The 10,655-nt window shown below is 42.6% G+C and overlaps 1 long non-coding RNA gene across 1 annotated transcript; it reads right to left on the bottom strand.

Moving 5' to 3' along the window:
• Positions 1-2,478: 2,478 nt before the first annotated feature.
• Positions 2,479-5,017, bottom strand: LOC123134008 (uncharacterized). The gene is made up of 2 exons (XR_006465468.1): positions 3,161-5,017; positions 2,479-3,034 (listed from the first exon to the last, which is right to left on the bottom strand). It is a non-coding gene; the product is annotated as an uncharacterized lncRNA (long non-coding RNA).
• Positions 5,018-10,655: the final 5,638 nt, after the last annotated feature.

Raw genomic sequence — 10,655 nt, forward strand, 5'->3', positions numbered from 1 at the left:
CTGCTGCAAAACTGCTCTTTCCACATGTTGAAAGTTTTCTCTAATTACCTATGGTTAAAGAGTAATTTGCAAAAACGTAATAGCTGAGTTCGTTTTTTCGATGTCATTTCTAAACGGCTAATCTAATGGAGGCATATGATATGGCGTTGGAAAGCTTATGAAAATGCGCTACTTTTTCATCTTGAAAGTTTTTTTCTAATTTTGAATGGTTTAAGAGTAATTTAAAAAATGGTTCAAGTCCTACCGAGTCCGTATTTTCGAGCTAATTTTTTAACCGTGCGTCCGAATGCAGTAAATGATATGGCGTTGGAAAGATTGAACAAAGGCGAAACTTTTTGGTATGTATTGTTTCTCCCAATTCTTTACGGTTTTAAGTCAATTTCGAAAATGGTGAAAAACTTATTTTCGTCGTAATTTCTACAAATTTTATCGGAATTGGGAAAATAATATATCTTTGAAAAGCTACGGAAAATGCGAAACTTTTTCATGTTGATGGGTTTCTCTGATTCGTAGCCGTTTTCAAGTAATTTCGAAACGGCGGGATCATTCGTTCTGCCTCTATCGCGAAACCGATTCTTCGAAAATGCACCGCGTGAAGAACCTGAACTTCTCGGCGCGTGTACCTGAACTTCACTCTATTTTTCACGTGATATTTTTGCTCGTAGGTCTCCATCCACTGCTCGTAACTCTCCATCCACTCATCGGAATTGAGCAAGTGATATACCGGTGGAAAGCTGCTGTAAGCACATAACTTTCACGTGTTGATCGTTTTTTCATACTCGGGATGGTTTTAAAAGTTTTTCATGTGAAATTCATTCAGCGTAGTAGTTGAACTTCATGCTGTTTTCACGTTCAACTTCTGTGACGTATTTTCGTTTGTAATTTTCTCATCCATTTCGTCAGTGCTACACAAATGATATTCCTTTTGTACAAACCCTTCTCACAATATTTTTTTTTAACTTTCTCCGACCAAGGACTTGAACTTACACAAATGATATTCCCTGTCGTTTTGAAGTAATTAGAGAAATAACGAGATCATGAGTTTTGCCTTCATTGCGAATGGAAACGCACTGCGTGAAGTAGTTAAACTTCTCGGGCATGTCTGTTTGAACCTCACTATGTTTTTGACGAGCTGTTTTTTGCACTACGTGAAGTAATTGAACTTCAGGGGCATCTCTGTTTGAACTTCACTATGTTTCACTTTTTTGTATTTTTTCTTATATGAAATACATACCATGTAGTACGTGAACTTCCGGTTGTTATCACTTTGAACTTCTCTCTGGTTTGAGAGAATTATTTTAAAACACAAAAAACAACATATTTTTTCATGTATTTTGGACATCTACATACACGGTGAACCTCTCTCACAAGAATTTTTTGAACTTTTCCTCGCCGAGCACTTGAACTTCTAACAACCATTTTTTCGTTTATGAGTTGTTTTTAGAAGTGCAAAAATGGCGTTTTATTTTTTTATTTTTTGAACAGGTAAATCCTAGGTTTTCATAAACTCCGAACTTCTCGGTTATTTCAATTTGAACTTCATATTTTTATATTTTGAGTAAAGAAAAGCATTTGATTTTTATACGGAAAAAATCAAACATGGAAATACAAGATGAACCTCTCTCGCAAGAATTTTTGAACTTCTCCGGACAGAGCACTTGAACTTCTTTCTACAAACCTTTTAAACTTTTATTTTTCTATATTTTTATTCTCACCTGAAATGCATTCTTTGCAGTAGTTGAACTTCTCGTTGTTTTCACTATGAACTTCTATCACATTTTTGTGTGTATGTCGAATTACACGCGATTAAAAGTCGGACATCATTTATTGCCATTTTACAACATGTAATTGGAGGTCGGACATCTCGCAATATAAATTATGAACCATGCACGGAGGTGCACGTGAACTTCTTGTAAAAATCTTGTGTTTTTTATATACTTCGAACTTTTCTTTTATTTTAATTTGAACTTCTTAGTTTTATTCTTCAGAAAAAAATAAGGGTTTTAAATAAGCATCAAACAATTTTTTAAATTGAACTTCATACTTTTGTTTTTCTAGGAAAGGAAATAATTTGAGTTTTCCGTATACATTTAACTACTTTGTTATTTTAATTAGAACTTCTTGATTTTATTTCTTTACAAATAAATAAAATTTGAGTTTTTTATAGATATCAAACTGCTATATTTTTGTAATTTGGACTCTTGATATTGTAATAAACGTTGAACCTCTCCGCTCTTCAAATTTGAACTTCTAATTTTTTTTAGAAACGGGTAAAATCAGTTTTCTCATGTTTTAACTGGAAGAATTAGGACTATAAAACATACAAAATGGGCTAGAAGATAAGTTTTGGAAGAATAGCTGACTAGTGAGAAAGGAAATGGTACCTAGGGGCTTTTCACGGATGGCAAATCTAATTAATAGAATAAAATTTTCTCTATAAAAAGACCAACATAATATATATTTTTAGTCTGTCGTAACTGAACGTTAACATTTTAATTTACATTTTCCAAAATCAGTGTAGCGTTACTAGTTGTCCTAGATGACACGGTGACACAACCAACATACTCACTAATAAGGCACATTCGCATTTCCCGTGCATGTACATTTCGCTCACTCAAACCCATGAGCAAAGCAACATATGTAACGCTTCACACTCTTACTTCTAGCTCACATAAACATGACCTGCCGCCTAGCGAACCACCACTGGACCATGCCAAAAGCAGCGAGTGTGCAGCCAGTTCCTTCCCCCGGCTACTTCCCTGGAGCGCAGTGTGAGGCGCTCGTATGCATCAAGCGCGCCCAGCAAACACATTGATCATGGAGTATAGCTTTACTGACGGTGATGGCTACCATGGTCGATGGAAGAAGGACGAGTGGCACGATCTTAAGGAGCCATCCTGCTGGTGTAGCACAATGCGGACTGCAGCAACCCCATTTCATATAGCCGGGAGGTAGCAGCAGCAGCGGTCGTTGGAGACGTGGCAGAAAGGGAGGTCGCAACGGGAGAAGGATGGTGCGGGGAGGTTGTCCGAGTCTGCACATAGCAAAGAAATGTTCAGAGAAGCGTTGCAACTTACTGTATGCATGATTGAGATAAAAAATGTTCTAGTCTGATACTTCACAACTTCCAAATCAAAGCAGAGTTTTTGCTGCAACTTACCTCATGGAAAATCACAAGATCCTAGATCCCATGTCTTCTTTCTTCATCATCCCTGAACTTCAGATTAGTACATTTTCATTTGTTCTAACAAGTTGTACAAGCTTAAGATAGTACCTTAGAGAGCAGGAGAATAGCTAAGATAGGTGAGACACAGAGATGTTCTAACACACACATAGCACTGGAAGCGAGCAGCAGCATTCTTTTCATCAATTAAGGCATTGATGAAAATGATGGACAACACTTATTCGATAACCAATGATGTCAAGAGAGTGTTGGTGTTCCAGAAAATATAAACATACTTTTGACCTTCTCGAACAATTTCTTTTGACCTTCAGTCGTCTTTTCATTCCAACAAGTGAGCGAGCTTGACGACGGTATATAATGCTCGTTTTTTTGCAGCTGAACTGACGCATCTTGCGAAGCCGGCAACAATGGCCAGTTTTTTCAGAGGATAAACACAAACAAATGTGATGCAACAGGCATTTTTCTCCAGACACCTGAGTTCTGATGTAGACACAAATAGTAGTAGCTTCTGTAGGCCAAAGCAAACTGGCAAGACACTTAAACACATCAGCTGGGCGTGGGGCGGTTTCAAGGAGTTGAGAGTGCTTGCACTAAAATACAAAACTACACAAAACCATTTTCGCAGAGGCATTGACACGTGAAGTTCATCCAACAGTGCCATTGCTCCTCATTGATGGCTACTTCGCCACTGCTACATCACCCCGCCTTTTTTAGCCCCTAGAAGTGTTCAGAGAGAAAATAGCTGTAGCCTGAAAATGACCAGGACCAGGCGCACAAAAAAGTTCAGGGAGAATTAATAGCCATGGCCTGAGACATAATCTCAACACATGTAGATGAAAGTTCAGAGAAAAATACCATCGTTGTTCTCCTCTCTATCGGCAGCAGTAGAAATGCACAAACTAAAATAAGTTAAATTCTAGTTGTTCCGTAGCCTCCATATATAGCCTGTCATGGAGCTCATGCAGACGCATTCCAGGCTATAGTTAGCAGTGAGAGGAGATGCGAATGCCGAGTAGCTAGCACGCAGCCGGCGTCCCGCAAAGGATCTATGCGAGCGAGTGGTTGACGAGGCACTGCAGGCACAGGCGAGGTTGGGCTGCACGGCGGTCGCTATTGGACGGTTAAAGCAAAGGATCAGGGAAGATTAAAGCAAAGGAAGATGCATATTCAGGAAGTGGACGCATTTTTGTATTAGCATTGTAACTGAAAGGCACCGATCTAATTAATCTTGCTGTCAAAACAGATATAAGGCTCTACTGTACGTGAACTTCTGCGGAACTTGAGCCTCACGGGTCAATGCTTGGAAATACAGATGTACAATTTTTGGCCTACTAGATGCAGAGCAAGGGCAGGGAAGAGGCGACCTTCATGGATGTAGAGCGGTGCGACCTGCAGCAGCAGAAGTCCCTGAACTGCATCTGGATTTTTGAGCGGCGACTGGAGCAATGGGTGACTGGTGGCCTTCGCGGGTGGGTCGGGCAGTGGCCGTGTGCGGAAGAGAGGCCGGTGGGGAGGGGCGCGCGACATGCGGGATAAGGTGGGGATCCTGGCGTTGGTGACGCACATCACCGGGAGGAGCATGACCGTGGCGGAGGACGGTGACGTGGGCGTCCGGTGGCGAGGCTATCCAGGCGGCGCGCGGGGCCAGCGGGAAGGGGTGGCGCGAGGCCGGCGGGGTGGGGCTACGCGAGGCCGACGGGGGAGTGGCGGCCATGGTGGCCTTTGTGGTAGGCGGCCGCGGTAGTTAGGTCGGGGGGCGTCGGCGGGAGGCGCATCGGCCGGCGGCAGGAGCAACGTCGGCGCTAGGGGGCTGGCGGCGGGAGCCGCGTCAGATCAGAGCCAATGACGGGAGGTGGTCGTGGGGAATCGGGCAGAGGTGGTGCGGGAGTTGGGTGGGGGTGGGAGGGATTTTTTTGTTTTGCGTTTTCAGAAATTCGGAAACAGCTCGTCGCCTCTGTATAGGGCGCGCTGTGATCCAAATAGTTATTCTAATCTTAGAATTAGAATAGTGCTACTATATATATATATATATATATATATATATATATATATATATATATATATATATATATATAGAGTGAGCGTGGCCCACCATAAGGTCGAAAGAGTGGCGGCGGCTTGGATGGACTGACCTAGATAGACAATCTGCGTGAGAGAGTATAGAGTGTGTCGATCGAGGCCCGAACAGGGAGATATATCATTCGTGTGTGAAAGAAAACGAGGTTAAATGAGACTCAGATAAAGTGAGCGATATTGAGCGAGTGTGGCCCGTCGTGCGGAAGAAAGAGTGAGACAGTCTCGAGGGAGTGACCTAGATATACAACGTGCGTGCGTGCGCATGAGAGGTTGGGGGGCTAGATAGGGAATGCATGTATTTAACGCGAGAGGGTGAGAGGGAGAGGGGGGGGGAGAGAGAGATCTTGGCATGGGGTGCAATGGCGGGTGTGTGAGGTAAATACATTTGGTAACAGGAGTGGAAAAAGGGGTTGTGTAGTTGAGAGACTTATAGATCGAAACATGGAGAAAAAGAATGAACGTGTGTTGGAAATCGATAGCTTGCTAAGGTGGTTAGGAGAGGAAGATTGACCGATACAGAAAGTATGTAGCGTTTGTGCGCGGGGGGAGGGGGGGGGCTAAAAACAACATTTGAATGTACATAGTACGAGACTTAATATCAATTTTTCAATTCGGTGTACATTGTAAGATTTGAATCGAGGACCAGGCATACGGGTAATTATTTCGAATTCGTGCCATACTAAGTTTCGAAAAGTTGACATTGACTCAATTTGTTGTGCTATTTTGTAGGTTATATGTTTAAATACATCCAAAAGTTTTCTCACTACCATGGTGTTCATCATATACATATGAATTTGTATTAAAAAAGTAGCGTGGATACAGTGAAATGCGAAATCCATGTTAGAATTGGAGATCGCTACGTGACACACACTCTAATTCAAATAACTAACTACGTGACACACACTCTAATTCAAATAACTAATTATGTGACACACTCTAATCCACGTTAGCGTGGGTACCGTTTCGATTTTTTTTCAAATAACTCCTCATTAATTAATTTATAGTACTCCCTCTGTTCACTTTTATAAGACCTTAAAGACATTTCAGACAATGTGCAAAATAGTTTATTTTAAGTTGTCTGAAATGACTTACAAAAGTGAACGGATGGAGTATCTCATTTCGAATGACTAATTATTGCAAGCAAAACACGGGCATGGTAATACATACAGATTCGTTTGCAAATGAAAGAAGATTCGATTGCATTCTCAAATGTAGGCGCACCAGGCAGACCAGGGTCGTGTCGGGGTGGACACTGCTTCGGTGCCTTAAAGGCAACTGCCCTTGGGTGTCTGACATGTGGGCCAGCCACCTGTTGGGCCCACATGTCATGGACACAAAGGCAGGTGCCTTAAGGTACCGAAGCATAGTCCTGTCGAGGTGGTCGCGTGTGTCGGACGGACGCGTAACACCCAGCCACCCACCCCCCTCCCCCCAAAAAAGGACGACGATAATATAAGTTCGCGCTTCCACGTTTCGGATTGAAATATCTGGCGGCCCCAATTCCAGCCCTGCAAAATCTCTTCTCCACCGTCCCCTTCCGCGCCCAGATTGCTCAAATCCCTAATTTGTCGCCATCCCTCGAATCGCCCCTCATCTCGTCTCTTTCCCCACCGTTCCCCACCTCTGTGCCGGATGACGAAGACAAAGACGACGATCGCGTTTCACGACCGCACCAAATCTACCTCATCTACGCCCTCGTCCACCGCACCGGGTGGTCCACCGACAACGTCGGCCGCCGCAACCGACGTGCCTCACAAACACCAAGTTCCACCGCATCAGGTGCGCTTCACCGACACCGTCTCCCAGCTCACCGGGGCTACTTCACCGAGCACATCATCGCACCTCCGCCCCCCGAGGCTGTTGGGGCTTCACCAACGGTCTCGTCCACCACATCGTAGCGCTCCTCTGCCACTCAAGATCTGCATCAGTGCGCGACCAGCCAACGCCAGCGCATCACCCTCAACGGCTCTGAAGTGACCCGCACTCTAGCTAGGCGAGCATGCCCAAACGCCGGCCCGAACTAGGTATCCACACATCACTCCCTTGTGCACTGTTCCGATGATGTTTGGATATCCTTTCACTGCTCTCTTAGCTTACACGCCTATGCAACTCTGACTTTAACTCTTATTTCTTCTAGAGATATCATCTGAAACAAGCAAATCCATTTTTTAGCGAAGCATGACGGTGCTACGGGATCTAGTAAACATCCTGCACACCCGTATAACCTTGTAAGTATCTGTCCTCCGGTACAACATCAAGGTCGATTCCTCTTATTTGATCAACCATTCGCCGTGTCAAAAATGCAGAGGGGGATGCAAGGAGCACAAGGCCTGCACATCCAAGCAAGTGGTAACATGGACTTGTACATGGAACATCCCAAGCGCAAGCAGAGCTGCAGTGAGCCTGTACAACGAGCTAGCGTAAGTCCCTGCATTTCATTTAATTCGTACTGGCATTTGTGTATGATTTGTGTGCAGTGCCTGATCCACGAATTCAAGTTACCAGGGGCAAACATTTAACTTAAAAAATACGAAGGCACTTGCACTCCGGAAATCAATATAACTTGAGAAATGTGAAGCTACATGCACTTTGAAAACCAGCTAATGATCCAAAGTAGTTCAGATTATAAACACTAAATGATGCAAGCACCAAAAAACACAAAATGCAACATGGTGTACAAGGACTACAAACATGGTCTGTACCTGCTTGAATTATTCGTTCTCTGGCTGAAAAAATCAAAGTGTAATTGCACATATAACCAGTGCGCAAACAACAGATTAGTTTCAATATATCTATCCTGCACAAGTATGCCAATAGTTTCAAACAACATATTAGAAAGGTATTTATGCTATGTTGTCATGATACGGGGACTTTCTGGTAGATAGCCTCGATGTTTCCTCAAACTATGAAAATGCACTATAATTTGCTTGTCATCAATGCCTGCAAATCTCTGTCTCTCTCAACATAGTAGATCATCATTAGACACTAAATCCTTCAATGAGCTTGCAAAATGCTTGAATTAGATCCCTCATTAGACACTATACGTTCATCACCAGGAGCATGTAAAATGTTTGCATCAAATCCTTCATTAGCAGTCTGTTCATTAGACACTTCAGGCTCAAGAACAACATGAGCTTGTATGTTTGCACCGGAAACTTGATTAGATACATCAGATTCAGTCAGTTCAATATTGATTGGGGGAGTTATAAAATAAGTAGAAATTGGTTTCATTTTCTCATAGATTCCCTACATACAAGCAGTTTTACAACACCGTGAGGTTTAACTATTGGCCAGAAATTGAAGAGTTGAATTAGATATAATCAGGGATGTGATGTACCTGCTCGTTGCGCATGCTACTCTTGCAAGCTGCGACTATCCGTTTGCGCAAGCTCGATGCCATGCCCGAGCTGCCGCCGCTACCTCCCACGCAGGCTACACCCAGGGTTGGATCTTCATCTTCTTGTCCTTTCGTTCGCTTGAAGCCCGGCGACCGCCCTCCAATGAGGGCGCGAGGAAGTGTTGTGTCGATCTGTCCAGCGGCGGCTAGGTTATGAGCGAACCAGACTAGAGGCTGGAGCGAATGAATTGGGATTTTTCCTGCTGTCGATTGATATGGGAGGCGCTCGTATGGGCCGCGAGCCTGCTATAGGGCCTGCCTTGCACTTATGTTATTGGCCCATCCAAATTGAAACATTTTCCTTCATTTTTTACATTTCCTGCTCGTGTGTTGGGACGAACAAAATTAGCATGGGCCAACCTGGACGACTCAAACTAGGTGCACACTTTCCAGCCACCTGAGGCGGCCACCCATACCAGCCCCTATGGTGGCGTCGCCCCTTTTTGCGTATATGATTGGATAGTGAAAAATATTCCAATGGCGCTTTTGATTTACCCACAGAATGGTTGAATTTCTTATTTCTACGAACTGAGTTCGCCAATAATGTGAAGGATGCCAGTCTTTTCATCCTATTGTAGATTGCTTAGATCTCGATATGCCAAAAGTAATCACATGAAATATACAGTAAAAGCCAGTGTGATGTGTTTGGCTACAACTAGTCTGACTACACGTCCTCATATAACATATCAAGGACGCACCATTTTACCAGATAAACCATTCGACTTACCCATGCAATGTGGGAAGAAAGAAGTATTGGGACTGTGTATCCAAGCAATTGATGCCATGGACTCCTTTGTACAACCTTGTAAGCGAAAAAGATGTTGCAGTGTGCCTGTACAAAGAACTAGTGTAAGTTCATTTACCTGCTTCTTGGAATTTTAGTTAGCCACTTATTGCAAAATTGTTCAATTACGTTGCTTGGCTTAATTTAGTTTGCTACTGATTACATAATGGCACAGCCTGTTAATCATATTGTAGATTGCGCCTATCTATGTGTTTGATACTTACTATTAAGAATTACCTGTTTGCCTTAACTTAAATATCTACTTGTTTGTTTAACTGCTTTGCTGCTGCAACAACGGGTTACAATGATGTTAATAACTACTGTACTTTTCAGCATCCAATTGAAACTCTTTAATTCCTTGTTTGTTTAACTGGTTTGCTGTTTTAACTCCCAGTTGAGATGTTTTGCTAACTTCAACTTTTCTGAATCCAATCGGAACTTTAATGGCAAAACAGGTTAGCCCAAGATCAAAGAGCGAGGTCCCCATGGACATTGCATCATCCCACATCAGTGGCACCGGCCCAATCGTGCATTATGAATTGCCAACTGCTAATTCTCTAGAGGCTAAACTAGTGGCAGAAAGAGATTATGCTTCTGCACTTAGAGATGAAGTTGACATGTTGAGGAAGCAAACAACACAATCACAAGCAGTACTCAAGACAACCGTTAAATATTTGGTGGATTTCAAAACAAAGCAAGCTGAGACTGACCAGATTGTTAAGGTCCTGAAGGAAAAAAGGAAATTAAATTCCTACTTGGTAAATCATAGGTGAAATGTTCTTTTCATAGTTGAATAACCTTTGTGTTGTCTGTTCATGTAATCAATCAAACCATTTGTTTTAGAGATCATGTAATAATTGTTTTTTTGTTTTTTGGTTTGTAATTTTATTTGAGCACAAGTCTGTATTAATTGATAAGACTCGGAGACATTTCATTTGGATTGTTGTGCCAGACCTACAAATATACCAGTCGGGCCGAATGTGCATTCAGCAATAGTAGTAGTATAGATGGACCATAAGTGGCATGCATCGGAAAGGGCCAAGATGCTGGCTAAAAAGAGGATGTTTTTTTAGCCAAAAAAAAGTACAGCGGCCTGGCTTATGTATGTTAGTTGATATTATTGATCCATATAATATATAAGTGTTTATATGTTTGTTAGTTCTGTACATTCTTGGTTGATTGACTCGGTATTTGAATCTTGATACATCGCTTGT

This window comes from Triticum aestivum, chromosome 6B (assembly GCF_018294505.1).
Source record: "Triticum aestivum cultivar Chinese Spring chromosome 6B, IWGSC CS RefSeq v2.1, whole genome shotgun sequence".
Lineage (NCBI taxonomy): Eukaryota > Viridiplantae > Streptophyta > Magnoliopsida > Poales > Poaceae > Triticum > Triticum aestivum.